Below are 27438 nucleotides of genomic sequence, written 5' to 3' on the forward strand. Positions count from 1 at the left end.
GATGCTGTTAGAAATTCGTCGATGAGTCAACGATACAATACATGTCAGTGTAAAAAAATAAGTTTTTAAATGTGACAACAAAGCCGCCCGGCTTAAACATATTTGAATCATTTCCCCATACCAGATCTCGGCTCATAAGTATCAGGATAGCTTGTTTGAGTTTTTGCGATGGTCCCGGCATAAAATTACAAACAAACAGAATGTATACAGTACATAATTGAACAGTAATACTTGCATAAAGTCAAAGCGACCGCACGCATAATACACTCTGCATAAAACTATATTTTTGATCCGTTTCCGGCATACTTCCGCAGTGCAAATGAAATCAGCCATCGCTGGAAATAGCACACTGGCCGACACAGAGCTTCGCAACACTAGCACAACAGTAGTGAAGCTTTGGCAAGTAAATTTACCGAACATACTAAAATCATAGTATCAATAATTAATGTGTCAATCAATCGATAATCAATCAATATGTATCTGTGTAGATGTCACAGGCATTTTGTAAGATCTCGCCGTTTACATACGGCGTCGTCAGGTTACAGACGCTCGCTGTTTTGTAATATGCCGAAGGCAAAATGTATATTGCCGTGTCATTTTATAGTATGCCACTACATTTCATTGACAATCCATACGCCGTTTACATAATGCCGCGGCAAATTGAAGAATTTAGTTCTGATATCTGATATCTCAACTGCCTGAAAACCATGAAACCATAGCTTCGGTTCGGATACCTAGTCGTGTGTGAGATGCCCCCACATTATTCCACATATTTTATTTATGTTTACTGTGTAGCGTTGAGTCTGTGAGCTCGCGGTGGAAACAGCGGAATGCTGCGTTCCAAATTTAAACAATCAGGATCACTGCCACCGGAAGCGCCATTTGTTCCGTTGACTCAACCGCCTCACCAATAAATAATCTTTAAATAATGTGAGAAGTTTCTTTCGACATTCATTTCTTTTAGGGCTGATTTTTCAACGGTCAGATAAACGCTGAGGAATAATTCTGATGCTGTACCATCTGAATATCTGTATTAGACAGTGACAGCAACCATTATATTCCTCAGATAACGTTCATCTGACCATTGAGAAATCAGCCCTGTGACCGAGCCTTCGTGAAATGGTGGTAACTAGACTAATACATCCACGAGCAATGAAAAAGTTCCAGTGAATAGCACCAAATTATTCGGAAAAGTCTAGCTTAATGACGCCGTCTAGAATACTAAAGTACATTTAAGAGCGCATCAGAATATTAACCAAACTAACCTAGCTAAAATCGTGTTCAAATTTGAAATAAAATAAGGGACAAATAATTTGGTGTCGGCATTTTGTAAATGGAACTTTTTCATTGCACGTGACTGGCTATTATAGTAGATAGTCAGATGACTATCGACAAATAATTTTATAATAAAGATTTACATCCAATAAATAACATTTGAATTTCTGTACCATGCGGGGTTTCAGCACCACAAGAGTGTGGGATTTGAGTAGGTACTCCGTGAGTACTTAATATCCTCCTCCTCCTGTTCTGTTAATGTGTTGGTAATCATTGAGTAATTACGCAACTTTCAGTTAAGTGACTAAAGTTCGATCTAAAAAAAAATGTGCAAAATTAATGCATGTGGAAAATTAAGTAATAACAATTTTTATTTATTTCCTTACAAATCTCTTAAATAGTGAATCTCAATCAATATCTTATTTTTACTTCGTCTTTGCCAAAATCTTTATAACTAAACTTAGTGTAGTTTTCCCAAATGAAAACTTTTTCTTTTTGATAAATTCATACGGTCAAATGTGTTTTTCATCTGTTCCCTACATTTTTGCCAAACCAAACAGATGTAGGTACCTACTTAACAATAGAATCCCTTTGATGTGGATGAAGACAAAGAAATCCAGTGATCTATATTCAAAGATATGGGTCAGATGAAACGTGTATGTTATTGAGAATAATCCCCGGATAAACAGATAAACAAACAAAAAGATCCAAATACTTTTACGAGACAGGTATAAATGTAGCCTCTACATGTTTAGGTATACCTCTACATACGAATAATACATGTTGTTGCAAAAAGGGTATACTAAGCCGAAAGGGGGTGACTCAGGGGGTCATATATGGAAATGGAAATTCGTGAAAAAAATATATTCGTTCTCCATAGTAAAAAAGTCACGTGACCAACAAAGTTTCTATGGAAAAGGAATTTTTTTACAGTATTTTTTTTAAAGAGCAATACTTATTGAATAATGAGCTCGTAACTTTTGAACGACTAAACAAATTTTGAAGAAACTTGGCTATGTTACTGTAAGTGTTCTCCAGACTCAACTCTGAAACAAAATCCGCAAACGACGCTCAAGATATATAGGTATGTGGCGAAAGCCACCCTTGGTAGATTATGTAACCATGGTAGTTTTTAATACAATTCATCTGGCACACTTTGTGTCGCCCTGTGGCCACCCTAGGCACAGCGGGATACCCAAGGGCTCGCTCTCTTCCCGCGACATCACCAGCCCGATCGGACGTGTTAATTTCACTCGCGTAATTAGTGTTAAAATAAATGGACTCTTGATATAGTAACGACATAGTTTCAGTTAATCAAATAACTCCATATTGGTGACCCCGACGTGATTTGAACGCGATTAATTCAAAACATTAATTACCGCCAATTTTAGTGCAGTGAAAGTAAAAGTGAAGTGCCGAACTCTGCGTACGCGTCCCGCTATATCGCGCCATCCGTGTCTATATCTGCAGTGCTACCAGATTGTACATCTCATCACTTTCTCGTCGTTTTCCGAACCGTGCTGTGTTAATTCATCAAATTCGTGGTCGCATAACTCTGAGACCACACACACTCCACCGCGTAATTTCGCGTCGCGTACCCACGCCGCCGCCACCGCCGCCGCCGCAGACCCCGTTGACGCCCTTGCGCAACATCTGGTCAAGTTCGCACCCAAGCCGACTGACCGACTACCTGCGCCGACCCAAGCCAACCCTGCCGGACCGACGCGACGCAAGTAAAGACAATAGAACAGTGTTCAGTGAAAGTGTTAATTTTAATTTTAGCGGACTTTAAGTTTAACTTTATTTCGTACAGTAGTTAACACATACCTACATACCTACCTACTTTATCTTCACTGTACTTTGTTAATAATGGAGTCCGAACAGCCCGCAAACACATCAGCATCTAGCGTAGCAGTGGATAGGATATCTATCAAGGTGCCGCCCTTTTGGCACGAGAAGCCAGTTCTGTGTAAAGGTCGAGACCACAAAATTTTATTATGCGGTGCAGCAGCTCCCCCCAGCAGTAGCGGACGAGGTGAAAGGAATTATCCTAGATCCCCCTGCAGATAACCCGTACTCCGCTCTGAGGAAAGCATTAATAGGTAAGTACGAGCAGACGTACGAGGAAAATGTACGCCAAATATTGGAGAAGGAGGAAATCGGAGATCGAAAACCATCCTCCTTCCTACAACACTTATCTTCCTTGGCTGGCACCGCGTTTCCAGAGCGCACGATCAAAACGATTTGGCTGGACCGGTTGCCTTACATCATGCAGGGCGTACTTAGGTCGCAGAAGTCTGCATCACTAGTAGAATTGGGAGAACTTGCAGATGAGCTGCACAATATGAAGCATCCGGGCCCAGTTCATTACGGTGTAAATGCTGCTAGTCGTACGCCCGCACCTGTCAGCAGCTCCCATCTACCGATCGTGATTGATAGCTTGAATGAAGCTGTAAGTAAGCTTCAGTTGGAGGTAAGTAACCTCAGACATGACTTAACAGCCTTAAAATCAGCGCGCAACCGAAGCGGCCGCCGTGATCGCAGCTCTAGCCGGACCCGTAATAACAGCCGTAACCGTGTGCCTGATGGTTTATGCTGGTACCATAAAAAGCACGGTGACAAGGTGGATCACTGCACAATACCGTGCTCTTGGACAGGTGCCCCATTAACTAAGGGAAACTCCAGCAACAATCAGTGATGACGGCCACTGATTGTTTACCACTAAGCCACCGTCTGTTTGTCACCGATAAATTTACTGGCCGACGTTTTTTAGTCGATACCGGTTCAGATTTATGTTGCCTGCCCAAATCGTATGTTCGAGGATTACGGGCACCAGCAACGTATGAACTCAAACGAACGGCTCAAAAATTCAAACATACGGTTTGGTGCAATTAAATCTGAACTTGGGACTACGGCGAGACTTAAAATGGAGTTTTGTGGTGGCAGACGTTTCCGGCGCTATTATAGGTGCCGACTTTTTGGCCCACTATAATCTTTTACCGGACTGTGCACAAGGTAAGTTGCGTGACGGAAAGACAGGATTGTCTATCCCCGCAGTGCTTGCCGATGGTAACCAGCCAAGTGTCAAATTGGTCTCTTTACCTGACACGCCTTATGCCGCAATTTTAGCTGAATTTCCTAGTATCACACGCCCACCAGGAACTACTCCCGATGTAAGTCATTCTACTTTGCACTACATCAAAACAACTGAAGGATCACCTGTCACTTCCCGTCCTCGCCGACTCGCGCCTCATAAGCTTCGCGCCGCTCAGAAAGAGTTTGAACAAATGGTCCAAGTTGGTGTTGCTAGGCCATCTAGCAGTCCTTGGTCTTCCCCACTTCATCTAGTCCCGAAGAAGGATTTCACCTATCGTCCCTGTGGCGATTATCGTGCACTCAATGCTCGCACAGTCCCCGACAGATACCCAGTTCGTCACATAGGTGACTATTCCCATGACATAGCTGGCTCATCAGTCTTTTCTACTGTTGATTTAGTAAAAGCCTATCAACAAATCCCTGTTTTTGAAAACGACATTCAGAAAACAGCCATAATTACGCCTTTTGGCCTCTTTGAATTTCCATTCATGACGTTTGGACTTCGAAACGCTGGTCAAACCTTTCAAAGGTTCATCGACGAGGTCGTGCGAGGCCTAGATTTCTGTTTTGCTTACGTTGATGATATTTTGGTATATTCCAAAGATCCCACAGAGCATGCCATCCATCTCAGAGCACTATTCCAGAGACTCCATAACTATGGCGTGGTCATTAACCCATCCAAATGTGTTTTTGGTGCTGACGAGGTAACATTCCTCGGATACCGCATCAACGCTGCTGGCACCAGACCACCTGAGGATCGCATTCAAGCCCTCGCAGACTTTCCTCCTCCTAAATCCGTTCAAGGAATGAGACGTTTCTTAGGAATGCTTAATTACCATCGACGCTTCCTACCAAATGCTGCGAAATATCAAGCACCACTCATAGACGCCGTTGCTGCTACAAATAGCAAAGGTGCCAAGCCATTTCCTTGGACACCTGACCTCGAACGTTGTTTTGATGAGTGCAAAGCCAGTCTCACTACTGCAACCACATTGACACATCCCGATGCTGAAGCTACATTAGGCCTTTTCACAGACGCATCTAGCACCCACATAGGTGCCTGTCTTCAGCAGCGCAAATCAGAGGATGACGACTGGATGCCCCTCGCATATTATAGTAAGAAACTTTCAGCGAAACAAGCAGAGTGGCCCGCATATTATCGTGAGCTTCTCGGCGTGTATGAAAGCGTGCAACACTTCCGCCACATCCTGGAAGCTCAGCATGCCACGATATATACGGACCACAAACCCCTCATATACGCCTTTATACAGCGTCGTGAGAAGTTACCCCCATCTCAACTCAATCAGCTGTCATTTATAAGTCAATTCACGACTGATATAAGACACATCAAAGGAGAAGACAACGTTGTCGCTGACGCTATGTCACGTGTTGAAGCGCTCTCGCTTGAAGACGACTATCACAGTTTGGCAATATCCCAGGACTCAGACCCTGAGCTTGCTAAACTACTTGCATCCCCGTCTTCCTTAAAGCTCACTAAGGTTTCAATACCCGGCACAAACGTCATTCTTTGGTGTGACAACACAACGACTCGACCTCGACCTTATCTCACACCTTCTTTCCGTCGACCCGCATTTGACCGCCTTCACAACCTTAGCCACCCCAGCATGCGAGAATCCGTACGCCTGGTGTCTGACCGTTTTGTGTGGCCACTCATGAAAAAGGACTGCAAAGAATGGGCCCGGACTTGTCTTCAATGTCAACGCAGCAAGGTAAGTAGACATGTATCATCACCTCTTGGACATTTCACCCAACCTTCCCAGCGATTCAGACATGTCCATATTGATATAATCGGTCCTCTTCCTCACTCTGACAACTTTACATATTGTCTAACTGCAGTCGACCGTTACTCACGTTGGCCTGAAGTCTGGCCAATGTCATCAATCACCGCAGAAGAAGTCTCCAATACCTTATTGACAGGATGGATTGCGCGTTATGGCATACCCACCACAATAACTACCGATCAAGGTCGCCAGTTTGAATCTGACTTGTTTAAACGCCTCATGCATTTATGCGGTATTAATCGGATTCGTACAACTGCTTATCACCCTTGCGCTAACGGTATGGTGGAACGCATGCATCGCCAACTTAAGGCGGCTTTGATGTGCCACAACGAAACTTGGTGTAAAGCACTACCATTGGTGCTCCTCGGCATACGATCTTCGCTTAAAGAAGACCTTGGGTTTTCTTCAGCGGAACTGTTATATGGCGAACCTCTTCGCCTGCCAGGAGAACTTCTGACACCTTCAGAAGAAACCACCAACGTAAGTGACCCTTCTGACCTTGTAAATCAGCTCAGGAAGCGCATTAATGTAATGCGTCCAAAGCCTGCATCACACCATGCTAAGCCAACGACCTTTGTATTCAAAGACCTGGCCACTGCTTCACACGTGATGCTTCGTGACGATACCGTCCGACGCTCCATGCAGCCTCCTTACTGTGGTCCTTATCGTGTCTTGCATAGAAGTGATAAAACTTTTACGCTTGACATTAACGGAAAAGAGAATACGGTCAGCATTGACCGGCTCAAGCCCGCATACATTTTTGCGCCTCCTGATACTGTTCCACTTTCAGCCAATCAGGCGCCAGCTGGGCACTCTCCTACTTCTCTTTCAGCCACTCCACCAGATGCGCCCATTCATTCACCCGCATCTCCACCTCATAAAACTGCTCCTCAGTTACCCCCACCTGCCCCTTCTCGGCAAGTTACCACCAGGGCTGGTAGGAAAGTTAGGTTTAGAGATGTTCTAGACTTATAAGTTTTACATCCATGTTTCTATTAATATTCTTTATACTTTTGTAACACAATATGAATTTTATATGTTTTAAATGATCATATTAATTTTGTTGTGTTCTTTACAAACTTTTACTAGGTACATTATTAAAGATGAACGTATTCTAGTTATGTTAATTTTAAGTTTTATCTTGTCTTTTTGACTTATACCAAAGTATGTGCCATTGTTAGTATGTAAGGTTTAAATTTTACCTAAACTAATTACTTTTGTAGCATTTCTTTATAATTAGTACTAAAAAAACACTTTTATTTACTGAAAAACAATTCTCTTACGTTTTGTGATTTATTGTTTTGTATTTTATTTTGCGCACCGATTTTGCATTACCTACCGTGTATTTCTTTTGGTAATTCTATTAACTATTATGATATTATTAATTTTTTTTTTGTGTTGTTTGTAACTTCGATTTTATAACTACTTTTTCTTATTTTTGTATGACTTTCTTTTCTCCGTAGGGGGGTGATGTGGCGAAAGCCACCCTTGGTAGATTATGTAACCATGGTAGTTTTTAATACAATTCATCTGGCACACTTTGTGTCGCCCTGTGGCCACCCTAGGCACAGCGGGATACCCAAGGGCTCGCTCTCTTCCCGCGACATCACCAGCCCGATCGGACGTGTTAATTTCACTCGCGTAATTAGTGTTAAAATAAATGGACTCTTGATATAGTAACGACATAGTTTCAGTTAATCAAATAACTCCATAGGTATGTCCAACTTATTAAGTATATGTACCTATAACTTCTCTCTTTCAATCTGGGGTTAAAGACGTCCTAATGATCCTCACAGCCTCTTTATGAACGCTTCTGTAAGGGAATAATGGGATGATGACAAATAATTGTAAAAAATACGCTCGCCGTCTCTTCTGAAAGTCCCTTTGTCCGGGGCAGAGCGAGCCGCGGGTCACTCTATCTTACGACAAACAAATGTCTTCGTCTCCAAAGACAAGACTCTATATATACTTTATAGCATAGGTAGGTTATACACTCACGGGCAAAGAAGCAGTTCAGTGATGAAGCAGAATCTTAAGCAGTTCAGTGATGTTCTGAGTATTTAGTAAAAAAATAGGTGTGAAAACTTTATTGGCTTGTGTGTAAACCTTATGTTAATTTATAATATGTAATAGTATAAGCTGTTTGTTTTCCAAATAAAGAAAATTAAATTAAATTAAAGAAACAGTTCAACTTACAAAATGTAGAACACCAAATAGCCAAAAAAAATTCAACATTTATCTGTTATTTGAAAATGTTTATGTTTTTAGTTGCTTATATTCTGATGTGCCATTAAATGTACTTACTTAAATATTGCAAAAGGCGTCATTAGGGGCCACTTGCACCAACATAAATATTAAATCTAGATTTAGTGTAAAATCTCGATTTAGTGTCAAATTTTATATGGACTGACGTTTCTTAAATCGAGATTTGACACTAAATCTAGATTTAATATGTTTCTGTATAGGTGTAATTTCGTGATTTTCTCAGTGGAACTTTTTCATTGCCCGTGAGTGTATGAATCGTACCAGAGAGTGCATGACAGCATTCGCTCGTTCGTACCATTTTTGTAGTGACCCCCTAATGACTCTATCTTGTTGTAATTGAATAACAGCTGCAGTTAGTATTTTTATCTCTAGCTAGAGTGCCCCCGGGCTGACATCAAAGATGGCCGAGCTCATAAATTAAGCTTCACAATTAAATTCTTTTGAAACCTGACCTTAAACTTGGGTGATGTGATGTTGGAAATGAGTTGCTTTATTTAGGCGAAGGAATTTGCGCTTCAAAACTCCAGAGCAACATGTTTCGATTTTTTTTTTGGTAGGTTTGTCAAAGTTAGCATTTTATGTTATATACAGGGTGTTGCAAAAACGTATAGCTAAGCCGAAACCTAACTAAAATTATTTAAGCCCGATAGTGAAATCAGAATGCTAAATTCGAAAAAATATTTTTTTTTGCAACACATTCCCCCGTCAAAAGCTTATCCGGAAAAGGCTCAAAGCTTATCAGCGATAAGACTGTCATTTAAAAAAAATTAAGTATGTATGTGTTTACTTAAATATTGTGCGGATACGGTAAATTATTGAATTAGCTAAATACTGATGTTACCAATAATTAAGTATTAAATTTAACCTACATAGATTTAGATGTAATTTACCTATGCAATGAGAAAATACGCTGCTAATCATTTTAGTCTCACAATATTTATTTAATCTTCTACAAAAAAAGATAGGTAAACATGCTTCTAGCATGAAGCTACCCTGATGAATAAATAATTTATAATTCAGAGAACTAAGTACCTAGATTGTTCAAATGTTCAATAAAAGTATCAATAAACTTTAACTGAAAGACCTTCAGTCCAGTTCAATGGAGGTATATTATTCCAATATCCGGCTAAATCGAATCAATGCAGTTTAGCCTTTCTCTAATAGGGTTAGATTGAAAAAAGGAAACGGTTCTTTCGACCTTCCCCCTATCCGAAGGGCCATTCTATCTTGAAGAAATACAAAATTTCAGCATCCCGCTACGCTAACCACGGCTCTATCTCGTTGCAGCAAGCGTGCAGATTGCATGTCAGCCCTCCGAAATATTGTATGTCGTCAAGAAAGAATAGCCCCCTAGATGGGGCCGCCCGATAGCGCCTAGAAAACCAATTTCAAAATTCACCTTCCATTCATGCAAACTTACTGTAATAGTGAACAATGTAATGTAAGATAAAATAAAGATAAAATACTCTTTATTGCACACAAAAAGAAACAGTATTACAAACATGAACAGAAAATAAATAGCACAATCGGCGGCCTTATTACTAAAAGTAATAAATAAATAAAATAAATAAATATGTGGGGACATCTCACACACGGCCATCCGACCCCAAGCTAGGCAGAACCTGTGTTATGGATGTCGGACAGCTGATATATCTACACAAATACATAGATAGATAGATACTATATATAAATATCAACACCCAAGACCCGAGTACAAATATCTGTCTTTAAACAAATATCTGCCCCAGCCGGGAATCGAACCCGGGACCTTCGGCTCAGTAGTCAGGGTCACTAACCACTACGCCATTCGGTCGTCAATCTCTTCCAGACAACCAAATTGAAAGGACATAGAAATAATGAAAAAGGGTAGCGTGTGAAAATAAGAGATATTTATAAACTACATTAATATAAAGTATAAACGATATGTAAATACCTACATATAATAATATATAAAACCTACATAGTTAATAATAAATATATACCTATATATTCTATAATAATACATAAATATTATTAAAAATAAATAAATAATTGCTGGTGCATTCTAATCAGGATAAGATAAATTTAAGTAGTGCTGTCGGAGCTTGTTTTTGAAGGATGGTAGAGAGGGTGCGAGTCTGATTTCAATGGGCAGATCGTTCCATAATTTAACAGCCTGAAATGTGAATGAGCCCTCATAAAACACAGTTGTGCAAGATGGAACATGAAGGCGAAGGTTATGAGATGAACGTAGTGAGCGGCTATGTGTAGAGCATCTCAACTCAAAACGCTCCTTAAGGTATGTTGGGGAACAAGGATTGAACAGTACCGAATAAAGTAGTGAAAGTATGTGAGTATTCCGTCGAAGGCGAATTGGGAGCCACTTGAGTTTTTGTCGGAATACAGATACATGGTCATATTTTCTTAAGCCAAATATGAATCGTATGCAGTAATTTTGAAGACGCTCAAGCTTATTAAGTTGCTCCTCAGTGAGATCAAGATAGCTGGCATCGGCGTAGTCAAGAACGGGAAGAAGGAGTGAATGTATTGATCTTTAGCTTGAAAAACACTCGTAACAACTAGTAACTCTGATTTTTTTTCACCATAATATATTATTTTATTGCCGCATTTACGAAAGGAGAATGGCCAAATCTCTATGGCGCCATGATCCGTCAGAGCAGTCATTGATGAAACATATACTTACACTTGTCCAAAATTAATAATGCACATGCAGATCTTCACACCCGAATCATTAAATCGTAAGAGCCCTAAAAAAACACTTGCATTTTGCACCTTGTCCGAAAGAAATAGGAGTCGATATCATGTGTCACATAATCGAAAACAACCGATCTGTCAAAGATTTCTATGCGCATTATCAATTTTGGAGCACTGTACTGATGTGTAGGCTACACATCAGTAAGTATACAGTAAGGCTACACCAGGCTACACAGTGTAGCCCATGACTACAGTATATCCTGGTGTAAACTTTATTATTATGAGGCATGGGAGATCGACGATAGGTGCTAAAAGATTAGTTTTTGTACTGTACTACATAGATCTTTCCGTTAAACTAAGTATGGTTTTTAAAAGTGGTTTAGATTATTGTAAATATTTTTCCCTCATATAGAACGCCTTTATCACAGAATAAAAATAGGTTTGGTTTGTGGCTGCAAAGCGGGTCAGATTTGGCCATTCTATTTTGATTTTTAAAAGTGATGATTAATGAAAATTAGATAGTAACTTACCTTTAAATCTTCGTAAATCCAGTATTCCCGGAAATCGAACTTTGGTCTTCAAACTTAGCGGCCACTGGATACTTCACGACCACTGCACTCACACTTTAGTTCCACCAGTAAAATAATCACTATAAATATTTATATATTAAAAGGACAAATTAGGAATTACGTAAATGTAGGACTTGTTTCAAATTAGTAAGGTTTACTTTTGTATACGACGTGGTATATCCTGAAGTTTGGTCCCCTGAAACAAAAAAATATATTATTTAAAATAAATACCTAAGTCTACAGATAACACAATAAATATAGAGAAAAATTAATCATAACATCGATGGATTTAGATAGTTTTGTAGAGTGTAGAGGTCTGAGGAATTAGAATTAAATTCCTATAAAAACCACACGGGTTAATGCTTATTAATTAAATAAAAAAACATGTTTATGTTTGTTAAATTGGTTTGTTCAAGCGATAAATCTAACGTAAGTTATTAATTATCCTAAAACTAAAATAAAATTATTGTAATTAATTCAATGCCGCGGCAAAGTCAAATTTAAACTTTAACTAAATTCTAAATGTTTGAAATGGAGACAAAAGCTAGTTTAATTGAAATCTATAGTTTACTGAGCGAAATGTATCAGAAGTTACGAACAGTTGTTTACAGTTCGCGTCCCAGCTCTCGAGTATTCCTCTAATATAATTACTAATAGATTAATGCTCTAAAAGAAGAATTTATCTTAGTTTCAGCTTCATAGTTTGTTGTTTTACGTTACAGCGATATGATATTTCTACTTAATTTTATGTTGTTTGATTCACGTTAGCTGACCAATTTTCTATGTTTTATGTTTATGTACGTAAGTCACAAGGTGAAATACAGGGTGTTGCAAAAAGGGTATACTAAGCCGAAAGGGGTGACTCAGGGGGTAATTCTAAATTTTCGTGAATTTCCAAAACTCGTAGAACAAAAGTTGTTCAGAATAGCCCCCTGAGTCACCCCCTTTCGGCTTAGTATACCCTTTTTGAACACCCTGTATAAATACACTGAAGTTTCTCGGTTCGTTCACTGATAAATCCACCCTGTAAAGTAAACACGTATTGTTGTATTTATTTATGAAATAGATTCGCAGGTGCGTGCCGTTTCACTGAAAATCCTGAAATTCAGCGAAATATTACTTCTGATAAATCATTTTATTTCGATAGAACTTCTTATTCGTAATATTCGGATGGTAACATGGAATAATATCTACTGAAGGTTGGTAAATATGTTTTTTCCGTTGCTTATGGATTAATTTAAAATGATGTAAGTACGTTCGTAAATGTCAAGGATCCTCGTGTTTGAAAATTTTAATGGATAGAAATTTGATTTGCACTGACTTAATCACATAACTAAAGCCATACTTTTATGATACCTAGAAGTACATAATTGAGCCATGGCGATAGGAGTCGCAGTGTTGTAACGGATCAGGTCTCGGCTCTGATTCTTGAGGCCGCGGGTTAAAATCGTGCCATGTACCAACATTGAACTAATATTACTAGAGTAATATACCAATGAGTTCATTTGAATTTAAGTTCAATGTATACAATCGCTCTTGCTGAAGTTAAACATTGTGCGGAAACCTGCATATCTAGATTAAGAACATCTAGATTTATCAACTCACTAACCCGCAGTGGACCAGCGTGGGAAACGGTCCAAGCTTAGGACGGCAGTTTAGACCTAAGGTATATGCACAAAGCTTCCATTCAAGACCGCAAGGTGCAGGTACATTACCCCCCCACAGAAAATAAAATAGAATAGTAGCTAGGTATGTACATATAACCTACTCACCACCACAAGGTAAACTCCCAACTATACCAGCGAACTGTCCCGCCAAAGTTATTTGTTCTACATAATAGTACTAGTAACTCGGACACTCGCTTCCGCAGACATCTCTTACATTGCACTCATCGCTCGCACTATTTATAACTGCAATATAGGCCAGTGCAGCGCATTGTACATCCACCACCACTGTCCCGCCGCTGCACTGGGTGCCATGCAACAATTACCTTTACTACCGAGGCACAGGAGCTAATAGCTTCAAAGGTGAGATAGCCTAGGGGCCAGAGTAAAGTGAACGCGCAAATATAGTTAGTTGTAGTGATTAGTTCGGGTATCGGTGTAATTTTGAGTGTTTCAGTAAAAAGCTCGTAAATGTTACAGCGAGGGGCGGAGTGTGGCGAATAATGCAGCACGCGTGAGTAATTTGTGAGCATATTTACACATTTTAGGTATTTATATAAGTATTTAGAATAGTTAAACGAAGTAATAATGTTTCATTGTGAAACAAGTTTGTGTGAATATAACATTTATATAAGTAGAGTGTACTTGTAAATTCCTACTTTATAGAGCGTTAGTACACGAAGAAAAATAAACTTGGTTAGTACCACTATGAAGTTTAAAACACGTTTAACGCCGGTTGGAAACGGTATTAGACAGATGCATAAATAGCAATGTAGTCCTAAACATCTGTTCAACTTGTGTCTAAGAACAGAACTATCCACCTCTAGAGCTATATATTTTTGATTTAAGTTAGAATTTTAAAATTAAATACGATAACTAAAAATGAACGAACATAGAAAATAGTATCATGATTTTCATCTTGCCCCACAGTTCACGGCAGAACTAATGAAATTCGAGCCTGAAAGTGTTCTGAAACTTACAGAGCTATAATTTAATAATTCAGCCTGCGTCGGGAACACTTTAGAAGTTATTCAACAAAGAAGTTGCTTTCCGCAGCTGCCTCCAACTTGCGCTGAGCTGGGAGCTATAGAGAAGGCATTTGATATTCTTAAGTTTCATCGCTGTGGTACGATACAATGTTTCAAGGTGTTTTCCAATCAAGGTGTTTTTTTTAACCACCATTTTGCAATAAAAAAATGTAGGTATTACTTATACTATATTACGATTACGATAATATACAGGATGTTGCAAAAAGGGTATACTAAGCCGAAATCAGCATGTGCAGCATGTTATATCTAAGCCCGAATCGCAAATCAGAATTTCGAATTTCGTGAAAAAAAAAGTCATTCTCCATAGTAAAAAGTCACGTGACCAACATAGTTACTCTGGAAATTTATGAAAAAAAAAAACACAAATTTTGAAATTCTGATTTCATTTTCGGGCCTAGATATACCATGTTGCACATGTAGGTTTCGGCTTAGTATATATACCTACCCTTTTTGCAACATCCTGTATATTACGATAATACATAATTACTATAAGATTATGTTCTCCTTATCGTGTTGGTGACAATCACAACAGGTACTCTGTGGTTTGTCACCGTTGTGAAAGTATTTGCCAGTCGGATTAGCTTTAGTCGATGACTCGCTTACCTATGCTAAGTCAAGTTATTATAAATAAAATAAATAAATAAATATGTGGGGACATCTCACACACGGCCATCCGACCCCAAGCTAGGCAGAGCCTGTGTTATGGGTGTCGGACAACTGATATATCTACACAAATACATAGATAGATAAATACTAAATATAAATATCAACACCCAAGACCCGAGTACAAATATCTGTCTTTAAACAAATAGCTGCCCCAGCCGGGAATCGAACCCGGGACCTTCGGCATAGCAGTCAGGGCCACTTACCACTACGCCATTCGACCGTCAATTTTATTTATTCCTTTAAATGTGTGATAGAGGTAGGTTTTTGCAGTTATAGTCCCTGAAAATATTTCCTTCACAGCCACTGAAGCTTTCATACTTTCAGTTCAAGAAGATAACACTCCTCTGGCGAGTGCAAACTACTTAAAGCGCCATTAACTTATAGCGACAAGGACGTAAGGGGAAAGCTTCGGAATGCCGAGGACGCTTCACTTACTTCGTCTTCGTAGGATTTCGCTTTTAGCGAGCTTTTAATCGTACTAATATTATAAAGACGAAAGTTTGTCAGTATGTGTGTGTATGTCTGTTACTTCTTCACGTCAAAGCGACTAAACCGATTTTAATGAAATTTGGTATGGAGTTAGCTGACGCCCTGTATTAACACATTGGATACTTTTAATTGAAGCTCACGAGAACAGATAGTAACAAAATATTATTACTTAGCACAAGTTTTTCCTGTTTTGTGTTATCTATGTCATGTTGTGGTTCCGTTCTTGAGCATATTACCAGGATTATGACTTAAATGAAATGAAAGACTCACGTTAATATAACATTTTAGAAGACAACAAACTTTCAATTTACCCAGATATGTTGGCTGGTAGAAAATGCTCTTAACATTAAGCCCTCCTTTTGTACATTTATTTTTATATTTATGCAATAAAAAATAAATTAATTAATATGTAGATTAGGTACTCATAATTTAATTATCCAACACAAGCCACAAATGCCAGCTTCCGCTTCCGTATATAAATAGGCTGATATTCACCTGATAGCACCTATATACAGGGTGGAACCAGTGGGCTCGGCCGAGCTTGTGCCGGGTCATTGCCCCCGAACAGATTAGCGCTTTGTCGCATTAGCAAACAACGCCCTGTATGTGTTGGTAGGTATAGGTATATACGGAAATGTAACTTTCGAACGGCTGAGAAAACAGGGCAGAATTTCATCTGTGAACGACCGGCATACTTATTAAATACTTAAGGGTGACTTGCACAGACATATTCAATCTAGATTGAGTGTTAAATCTCGATTTAATCCATAAATTTATATGGATTGTCGTTTCTTAAATCGAGATTTGACACTAAATCTAGATTTAATAAGTTTGTGCAAGTGGCCCTAAGTGTTAAACTGTCAGAAATTAAAGTATTTTTTCCTTTTATGAACACTTTATATGTATACTCAAACAGTGTAAATTCATTAAAAATGAAAACCCAGTAAAACATACAAGGGCAAGGGCGGGTTTATTGGCAAAAAGCAGCTTCTTCCAGCAAACCTTTGTTAGAGAATAAAAATACTCAATGAAAGGTATAAAGAAGTCTTTCTTTCAAGGAGGTTGTTTTTGCCCCAGACTGGCAAAGAAATCAAAATATGAAACCCGGAACCTCACGCGAGTCACCAACCTATCAGCCGGTATATTAGTAAAGGTAATAAAAAAAAAACAAACACTCACACCTTGTAATAATGTACTCCATTGCGGGGTAGGATTTGCTGCAACCACTTTTCGCCAGTGTTATATATGTTAGTCCCAATGTAATAGGGGCGGGCTTATTGCCATTTTACGGGCACATCCAAGACCCGAGAACAAATATCTGTGTTTAAACAAATATCTGCCCCAGCCGGGAATTAAACCCGGGACCTTCGGCTCAGTAGTCAGGGTCACTAACCACTACGCCATTCGGTCGTCTAATTAATTAAAGGTAATTAATTTCAATATTAAACCTTCAGAGCTAAGTGTGTCCATAATCCATAATGACCAGCCGTGCTTACACGAGCTATAAAGCACAGAATCGGAGGCGCCGGCCCGTCGCCGACCTTCGGCCTGTGATGCAGGCGGCCCAAGTGACGCACGGGACTTTCAACCTTATACGCGTTCTTTATTGCCGTTCTGATAAGCGCAACTTATTTCTGTAGATAAATATTGCGATGTAAAATATTTTTATTGAGTTCTATTGGAAAGCTATTTCTATCACTGTTTGATATTGATTCGTGAACACAACCCACGCGTATCACACAAGTTATCAATTTATACGCCATACTAGCTTTTGCCCATAGGTTTCGCTTTTCCAGAAGTTTTGTAAAGAAATCACTCCGAGTGAGGTATCGTCTTTTAGGTTGTCTGGTAGAGATCGCTTTAAGTGATAAGACCGTCTATTGTACCCTAATTAAGAGGCAATTTGTTAATTTTATTATGCTTTTGGATTTATGTACAAATAAAGAGTATTCTATCTATCCATGTATCTTTACTTTAGGTATACTCGACCGGGGCAGTAGGCGACTGACGCTATTCTGAATGGCATCCTGTCACCGCGGTGACAAACTCTATACAAGGTATACTTTTTGCAACACTCTGTATACCCGCTCAGCCTCTTGGTCAAGTACTTAGAAGAAAAAAAATCAATACCTACATGGGTTTTTTTAAAGGCATGTTCTCAACTATCTCATTGAATGTAATATTCCTTGATTGCGACCTATTGAAATGTGGACAAACAAGATCATTTTTCTGCTTATTGAGCTTCGATGAATAGCAATAAGTAAATAATCTATCCGTACATAAACGTATGTACGCCAATTGGACTGTATTTTCCGTGATAAAATCCTTCCCTCGACTCGAACAGGCAAACGCACCGTGGGACGCCCTCCTGCCCGCTGGACTGACAACCTTAGGCGGGTAGCCGGTAGTGGTTGGATGAGGAAGGCCGAGGACCGAGTGTTGAGGCGCTCCTTGGGAGAGGCCTATGTCCAGCAGTGGATGATTATTGGCTGATGATGATGACAGCATGCATGGAGTGAGACCACATTTGTATTATTTACCCGCAACATACATAGCATAGCTCAAGAGCTATAAAAAATCCTACGAACAAAATCGGGCCGCCTTTTAATAAATTATTATTTTAAAATTTGCACACAATATTAACGTATGTACTTGGTAATATTCTGATGCGCGAGTTAAATGTAAGTAGGTACTTCAATGTTGCAGAAGCTTGCTTTTCCGTAGAAGTTATTTGGTGCTATTTTCACTAAAACTTTTTCATTGCTAGTCAGTATAAGTATTTAATAGAATGATACAAATGTGCACCCAGCTTCAGATCAAAGGACTACGTGTGTTTGACGATGGCACGTGTTCATTGCAGGAACGCTGAAAAAGTTTTTTTTTATATAAAAGTTTCAGGCACATAACAAAGGCCAGTTAAAGTAGAAACACATTTTGTAACTTTTATAACACGCGTCGCGTGCCCAAAGCAACGACGAAGTAAATATGGTTACATAATGTTATGTTATGTGTGTGTGTGTGTGTGTAATTGTGTATGTTTGTGAAGCAGGGTTTGTCGGGCGGTATGTGCTAGAACTAGAAGCCTATTTTTAACCCCTGGAGAAAAAGAGCAGTGTTGGAAGTTTAACTTGTCTGTGTATCTGTGTGCATTCTGTCTGTGGTAGCGTAGCTCCTAAACTCCTGGATATATTTTATATCAAAATCGGCTTAACCGTTTAAGAGCTATGCGATTTTCAGTTCTGAATATCGAGGGTTTTTAACCTTAGCTAGGTTTTTTGTAAGTAGGTATATTTTCTTTTCTATTCTGAGTGGAGATAGAATTGTTATTTGAATGGTACTTTTGTAGTTCGTCCTCTTGAAAACTGGTGCAGAAAGTCTGTAAGAGAGAGCTACCAAAGTAAGAGAGGAGATGGAGAGGAACAAATCGAAACAGTCGGTTCAGCCGTTCGGGGTTCGGGAGTTAAACTTATAATACCTCTCTGTTTTTTTCGGCGTTATTATTAAAAGCTTCGTCCTGTATACAGAGTGTGCAAACATGCGTGTCACTGACTGGACACGTGGGACAGGAAAATGCGTCGCTATTAAAGTAGCCATGTTACACAGCCATGTTACGTCATGCATGACAAAATCTTCAGTTTTCGTTTTACAGTAATTTGTAATGTGTTTGTAAGTAATAAAGTGGTGGTGGCGTAATGGATATAAGGTTTCGCGGCTCTCATTTGTTAGGTCGTGGGTTCGAATCCAGGCATTAACTACCAATGATTTAAAAAAAATGAATTTAAGTACAATTTTACCACGTACTCTTACGGTGAAGGAAAACATCGTGAGGAAACCTGCTGCACATCTAGAGACGCTTAGAAGATTAGGTTGATATATGAAAGCCTTCGTAATTATTGACCATAAATAGAATTAAAAGTTAAAAAGATACTCGAGGATTTCTTTCGCCATTTCTTTCCTCCTTAATGACGGGGCCTTTGTAAAATGGTGGTAGAGTAATATTACATTATGAATATTTATGACAATGGGCAAATAATTGTAAAATTTTACGTCCAATAAACAATATTTCATTTCATTTCATAAACGCAGTTTAAGAAACACCGGAAATTAAATATATTATTTGAGATTGTATGAGCGAGGCCTTTCCACGTAGCGAGTTGAGCACTACAGTCTAGAATCTAGATTAAACCTAGCTCATTTTGAAATGAAAACATTTTCACATTTTCCAACTCAGTGGTTATGCACCTCTGCTTAATTATGAAAAATGCAAATAAGTAAAAAGGCGGCTACAATACTGTACACGGGCAAAATATATAAATAAGTACGTAGGTATATAGGATGTTGTTAATTTATGTGGTAAGCCGAATGCGGGTGACTCGCAGCTCGCCCCTGAATAAAAGTGGTTCAGAATGATCCCTTATCCTATGTGACTCCTTTAGGGAACGAACCACCCTAGTTGACAAAATCATTGCTAAATTAATAATATTTGTGATATAATAATTGACAACATTTCAAAATTTTATACAGTTGAAATTCAAAAACCATTTAGAGATATGGCTCTAATATTCACAAAAAAAAATGTTTCCGATTTTTCTCGATTATCACTCGTGACATCACGATGTGGCATAATAATTAAACGCGCTTTAACTTCTAAAACATGAACAAAAAAAAACATGTTATGTCACTTTGACAATGACAATGACAAACATCACTCAAATGTCTGTCACTTTTATGTGTCCTTGTCAATGACGGAAGTTCGTGATTGGTCCTTGCCACAAAATAAAGTTGAAGTTGAAGTTGATTGGTCCTTTGTTCATGTCAAGTTAATGTCATCCAACTTTTTTTTTAGGTTAGGCAGGCAACGAAAATATTTTTATCCAAAGCCTCGACGTGACGTCACTCATACTATAAATATTTTGAACTTTGAAATTAAAAAAATATATTAAAACATAGAAATATGAAGAAATAAAAAAATACGGGTCATCAAAATTTGTGATATCTCTTCGAAAATAAAATAAAATCAGTGAGTATTTTATTTGAAATGTTGTCAATTATGTAGGTACCGACCAAATTGTGGCGCTCCTTTGGAGAGGTCTTTGCTTAACAGTTGTAACATTACGGGCTGATGATGATGATCTTCAAAGTTAATTAAGTATTTACCAAAGTTTATAAACCTACCCTGGGCTTGTTACAAAGCTGGTAGAAATCGCTCCAAGCTGTAAGGCTACTCAGCAATGTATACAATAAACACAGTGTGCAGGATGGCACCCAGCGAGCGGGTCACTGACCCCGCGACCCCGTGACCTACGACCTACTTGTAGCTCGCTCACTGTAACGTGACATTGTAACTTTGTATGTATACGCTTAGTACTATTTTGAAAGTGTATGTGAGGTATGAAAGCTTCCGTTTTGTTCTCTACAATGTGGTAGGTATTTGTAACTGTAAAATTCAGCTACTAAAAAGTCTCTTTTTTACCGACCTGGTATTAAGTAAGAAAATATCGCATTTTCAGAAATAGCTTTGATTAAAATGACAGTTTGCCCTGATGCTTATCAAAACTCCAATTAAAATCTACGTTTTGGGCTCTTTCAATCTCTGCTCTAGCAGTGGGCAGAAAAAGTACAAGATAATTACATAGCTAATATATGGCACCTAGCTTTAACGACTGTACCCGATTCACCGGTTCTAATTAATTGGTACAGTAGCCATTTATTCCTCCCAATAATGTATTGTGATTGGTGAAATACACTCGAGTACACTTTGATGGTGCTGCTAAAGTTTAATTTAGTCTCTTCCCCATTCCGTGTGGCAAGTCGCAGTGACCGGTACTACATTCAGGTGCAGGTGGCGATTTCAATTATTTACTTTTGCACGTTTTTCCATTTTAACTGTGTTTTATTGTGTTTGCTCTCCTCGGTCGACGGGGTAGAGGGAATGGTGGTAACGTAATGGGGTTAACTTTAAACTGTATAAAAATAGAGACGTAACTATTGACTTAAATAGTTTTCCTGTGGTAAATCCGTGATAAACATTGCCTATCTGTTAATCCAGGGTGTCACTGTCAGCTAACTTTTCATACATAATTTCATTAAAATCGGTACAGCCGTTTTGACGTGAAGAAATAACAAACATACCTACTTACACACTTACAAACTTTCGGCTTTATAATATTAGTAGGATTTCTTTGCATCGGATGTGTGATGTGTCTGTTTAAATTATAATGAGTTAGTACTTATAAAATACACTCTTCGTGGTTTTTAAAGCGATGTTGTTTCAATAACCGTTTAAATTTATTTATTTTCAGACCTCCGTAACTTCAGAAAAGCAAATCTTCAGCGATAACCCCGACTCTATCTCGTTGTACTTATTAAGTTTTCGTTTGTTCGTTTGTCGTGTTGAAGAGTGACCCCCCAGAGCTCTCTAATAAATAACTATACGAAATATACAGGATATACACATCAACACACCCAGTTTTAAAAGTTATTGTACTAATGCTTTTCACCGGTGTATTATTACCATATACCTACCTACAAATGTACTGTAATGAATGACATAAAAGTTTATAACCCACAAGTTGCGGTGTACAAAGTCTCCTTGGGTGTACAAACAAGCTTAATACACCTCCCTATTTAATAAAAAAGGCTTTTATTCGAACCGATACGGCAGAATTCTCCTCGTAAAGGCAGAGCAGTCCCCACGGAACCACGGGGTTAGACTAGCTTGACGAAAAACCAACGAAAGAGAGCTTTCACCCAATTGGTACGTTTAATGCAACGAGATAGAGACGTGCTTAGCACAGAAGCTATCCGAAGCTTAGTTTTTCATAATCTAGAATGACCCTCGGCAATGGCGGCAACCCAACGTTGAATTACCTTTGTGATGATACCATGCTATTAGATCAGGGAATACTGGTACTGGTGAGGACTAATAATGATGAATGAGTGGTTTGGGTGCAGGCGTGTGTCCAGCGCAGGTATGGGAAATGAGACCTGGGATTCTGGGATACAGAGTAGAGAGAGCATGCGGGGAAATATCGCAATTTGGTTATAGTCTGACTATACACTGAGCTGGTTAAAAGAAACACGCTGAAAAATCCCTGATCTTAAAAAAACAAATCGAAAATAGTTTGATCCGTTTGGAAGCTATGGTACCACAGACAGATACACAGTTTATAACACTCCCCTTTTGCGTTACCTAACCTAACCCTATAACAATGTCTAGATAACAGTGAAACAGGTGCGACTGTAACAGTGATAATGATTCCTGTACGTACATGTTGATACAGTAAAGTCGTATCATTTATCACAATCTTGCCTCGTGTGAACGGAACATAAACGTATCGTATCAGGAACGCTGCCTGTATCTGGGGGGTTACTCTATATGACAGAAAATGAAGTTTCGGAACTACGTTATATTAAACATGTTGATCGACTCTACAGGGTGTTGCAAAAAGGGTATACTAAGCCGAAACCTACATGTGCAGCATGGTATATCTAAGCCCGAATCTGAAATCAGAATTTGGAAATTCGCGAAAAAAAAAATATTTTCCCATAGTAAAAAGTCACGTGACCAACAAAGTTTCTATGGAAAATGAAATATTTTTTGGAAAATGATATACCATGCTGCACATGTAGGTTTCGGCTTAGTATACCCTTTTTGCAACACTCTGTATATCTCGTTATATTAAACATGTCGATTGCACGACGCAGCTCTAGTTCGTTCTGGTTTTTCGTCAAAATAGAGTAACCCGCTGCTCCTCAGATATTTCCCTGCTCATTGGAATACATTTGCACTTTATTACCTCTTGCAAATGTATCGTGTGTGTTTGTTTATATTGATGTCTGTACTCACTAAATTCTTTTACCTATTGGCCTTGTGTGTCTGTAAAATCAGTATAACCAATACCTATACTTTCAGGGTGTTGAAACTTCTCTGAAATTGAGAAGAAAGCGGTTTTATACCATTTAACTTTCACCATTCATAAATTGCTAGCTACTTTCAGGCAATAATAAAACTATTGTATGAACGGCGCAAGAAGACTTTATGCAGCTTTTGTGCCTATTCCCGAGGTAGCGGCAAATAAGTCCGGGCTCGGGAGAACTTTGATACACCGCGAGCAAACAAACGCAGCAGCAGCACCCCACTGAACAGACAACTTAAATTGCGCACTGAAATGGAATCTCAGCAGTACTTACAATGCTGCATTTAAATTACCTATGTAGGTACTTGTTTATATGTTTGCAGTAGAGATACCAAGGACTATCTTTTGACAAACGCTCGCAATGTTTTATGAACTGATATTTCTGTAAATTCTATTTTATTCAATTCTGAGGGGGGAAAGACGAGTATACGTGGCTCTCCCGAGTGGAACCTTTGTCCATACCCCCCTAACTTTGCCTTAGGAAATCTAGCTCCTGTAAATTGGAGCAACAAGATTGTAGAAACTTGGCTTAGAAGCAAAAAAAAATATACGATTCGACAACTTTTATAGCACAAAAAAAAGTGGTTAAGTACAGTCCTGCTCACATTCTGATTAATCTTTTATTGTCACTATAGTCTCACAGAGAAAACAGACGAACTAAAGCATCCAAATTTTAAATCTAAGTTCGCAGATTCATCCTCATCTTTATATTTCTTACAGATCTCTCTCGAGCTGTCTCACTCTAGAATACGGGCCCCAGATACGATCCACTCCATCGAACCCGGGCCCTTTGACCTCGAGATGCATCGCCACAGACACACGGTAATTGGATGAGGACACTGGAGGGGGCACGGGGGGGCACGCGGGGGCAGGGGCGGGACTGAAGGACTCTGCAGCGAAGAGTCTAGATGCGCTTTCTTGTTTGTTTTTTAACCTTCGAGTGGAAACGAGAGGTGGTTTAGGTTTGATGGTGTGTCTGTGTGTTTGTGCTAGTAGGTAAAAAAAAAGGTTATTAAAGATAAAATAGAGTACTTAGTGGAATATCCAAAAGTTTTGTTTATATAGGTAGGCTGATACTTAAAGCTTATCTTACAATGTTTGCTGGCCAGTTATTACAGATAAATAACTAGAGTTAACACCCGGGGTCGCGTTATTCTATGTTAGAATCAGTACTAAACCAAATAACTACGATAGTTCAAGAAAAGTCGAAACGATTTGACTCTACCACTGAAACGTCCAATAGTGTCGTCGCCACAGAGATGTGTAGTTTTACGACCCTCAGCATCAAACCCGATCACAGCTTTACGATTCATGTCAACTCGACTGTAAACAAACACTTCAAGTGCGAATTGGCAGCAGCGACATGAGGCCGCACGATACGACATGTCGCAACGACGATACAGTATAGTATACAGTAAAACTATAAAGTCCTGAAAACGGAAGTGGATCCTAAGTAATTGTTACAGACCGTATTCAATCGATGTATTTTATTTATTAAAGGAAAAATCCGTCAAAGAGCCATTGCAAAACGGTATTTTATTTTTCAAATGTATATGTAAATGTAAGTAAATAACTGATAATGATAAAAAGTCTTTGCAAAATCGCACTGTTGGACTGTAGGTACCTAACTGCTGGTTTCTATGCATTTCTATAGACGTGTTGCTGAGCGTCATGTTACTAGCTAGCCAAATGAATCCCATTGAAATACTTGGAAATTGAACAGTCCCGTCGCGTCGTTTACAGTCGCCCGCTACCAATTTGCACCTTTAAGCTGACGTCACGATAAAACTTTTCTCTCTGGGAATATCAGTTTTATTTGATCATTAATAATTAATTAAAATATATGTATACATCGTTATCAGTATTACTAATTATAAGATTAATAAGTACCTACCGCCTTTTAAGTCAATGCATCGTCAATTTCAAGCGTCCTAAACGGTCCTCCATATATGGTGTGCCCTTGTAGTATGTTGCTTAACCTACTAACCGATGAATAGTTGTAAAAATATTTTTTGCGAGTAATGCAATGTTGAAAGAATGATGTGTTATAAAAATATTACACTAATATTTATAGTTCCTTGTTAAAAGATGCGAATAAGCTTCCAAGAATAACAAACATTTTGTGAAAAACTAGCATTAGCAGCGTGCAATAGACGTTTAAAATTGCGATTAGCCAATATACTAATATTATCGATTACGAAAAATACAATGAGGAATATTTTCTAGATGCATCTAAAAGTATTTTCTGACGTCATTATTAGTATACAGTAGAACAACATTGATAACTAGAATAATACGGAGAAAAAAATATACTAATTAGCAACATTTGAAAATGGAGTTGCGGACTGAATTTCGACAATACATACATTACCTACTTCGACATGTAGCGAACTTCGAAAATACATAGATCGACAACTCATTGCTTCGACAAGATACACCTTTAAATTCGGTTACTTACTCCAAGTAAACATTTAATTTTTTTGTAAATTTCCATAAGTCGTAGAATAAATGTTCGAAATGACGAGTATGAAATGCTTGCTGTACCTACGTATTTAAATTAAGTAGGTACTTAGGTTATAATAGCAAATAATCAGGTATAGTGGAGCTTAATTTTGATCAGACGCAATATGTACTTGTAGTGGTTATCTAGGTGTTCTAATGTCTCTGTAATTTAAAAGTTAATAGTACGTTTAAGTTTTTTATAAATCACAACGAAGCAATGGAAATGAAAGCTGTGTTGTTTATAACATTTTAAACAGCTAGATAGATTCAGATTTATATTCAAAAACAAATGTGTCAGCCAAAGAAATAATTTTACGATACTCTGTAAAAGAAGTTACCTTGTATCTAGTGGAAAAAACATAAGTTAAGCTTTATGTTATTGATCTCAGAGATCTGTGGTACATTCTAAGCGCATCTCACTCATTTGAATAAAATTCAGTCATTATCATTAACTTTATCTTTAGATGGAAAATTGTAGTTTTATATTTCGGTTCAGTCTATTCGTCTCAATTCAAATTAAAATTGCGTTTTGTGTATATTCACTGTCTCTCTAACACTTGAAGATGGTAAAATAGACATTGTAGAGCGTAAAAAATTGAAAGCTCTGCCAGGTGTTTACTAAAAAAGTAAGTATAAAATAAATCCAAAAAATACTTACATAGGGTCTGAGGAATCGGTTTAAACAACAACACAGCACAGCACTCTCACGTATATAATATTATGTACATCGATTTACACAACGTTTTATAAATTAAGTTCCGTCCATTCTCCCGACAAGCCTGCGCGCTCACCGGTCACTGGGTCGTTATCACTGGCGCCATTTTGGAAAATTTTGAATTTGGAACTCGGCTGGTGGGTGACAGGTTTTTAATTTTTGGTGAGGTTTTTTGAATGTGGAAGCTTTCGTTAGTCGTCTGGTGGCGACTGGGCGGGCGGGCGGCGACTGGGCGGGCGGGCGGCGCGCAGGCGCGGGGGCTCGCCGCTCACTTCGCGTCGTCTCGGTGACCTCGTTTCGCCAGCTGCTCCGAGCCCGGACTATGTGGTTGGGTATGGCTGTGAAGGTCACTTTTAGGGGAGGTTTTTTGTGTTTTGAAGGTTTGCAAATGATTTTACTTAAAGAAATTTGTGAAAGTATGGATATCGGATGAGCAAATGATACAAAGGGAGTTTTCCTGTTTAAGATTATTGTAATCATTGCAACAGACATTATTTTGATCTCTAAGCTCGCAAGGAAACATCAACACGTACATAATGGTTTGAACCATTGAAGGTTGTGGTGCGCCCAATCAGACCATGAACCACTTGACAACAAGAACCAGAGGGCTATCAACGTAGTCCAATCACCCAGATGTAAATTAAATTTCAGGTGGTCACATATATTTTTAACAGCTTTAATATTGTTGTTGTTTCATAATCATTTAGGTACATTGTTAATCTAATCTATGCTG

General features: G+C 38.6%; 1 protein-coding gene across 1 annotated transcript in view; it reads right to left on the minus strand.

Annotated features, from left to right (window-relative positions):
• Positions 1-26948, minus strand: part of LOC105386242 (muscle calcium channel subunit alpha-1) — a 58057-nt gene extending 31109 nt beyond the window's left edge. The window contains exons 1-2 of the mRNA XM_048631124.1: positions 26649-26948; positions 11663-11897 (exon numbers count right to left, since the gene is read on the minus strand). The gene's annotated coding sequence lies outside the window, so the exon portion shown is untranslated. The remainder of the gene's footprint in view (positions 1-11662; positions 11898-26648) is intronic.
• Between the last annotated feature and the right edge of the window lie 490 nt (positions 26949-27438).

This window comes from Plutella xylostella, chromosome 27 (assembly GCF_932276165.1).
Source record: "Plutella xylostella chromosome 27, ilPluXylo3.1, whole genome shotgun sequence".
NCBI lineage: Eukaryota > Metazoa > Arthropoda > Insecta > Lepidoptera > Plutellidae > Plutella > Plutella xylostella.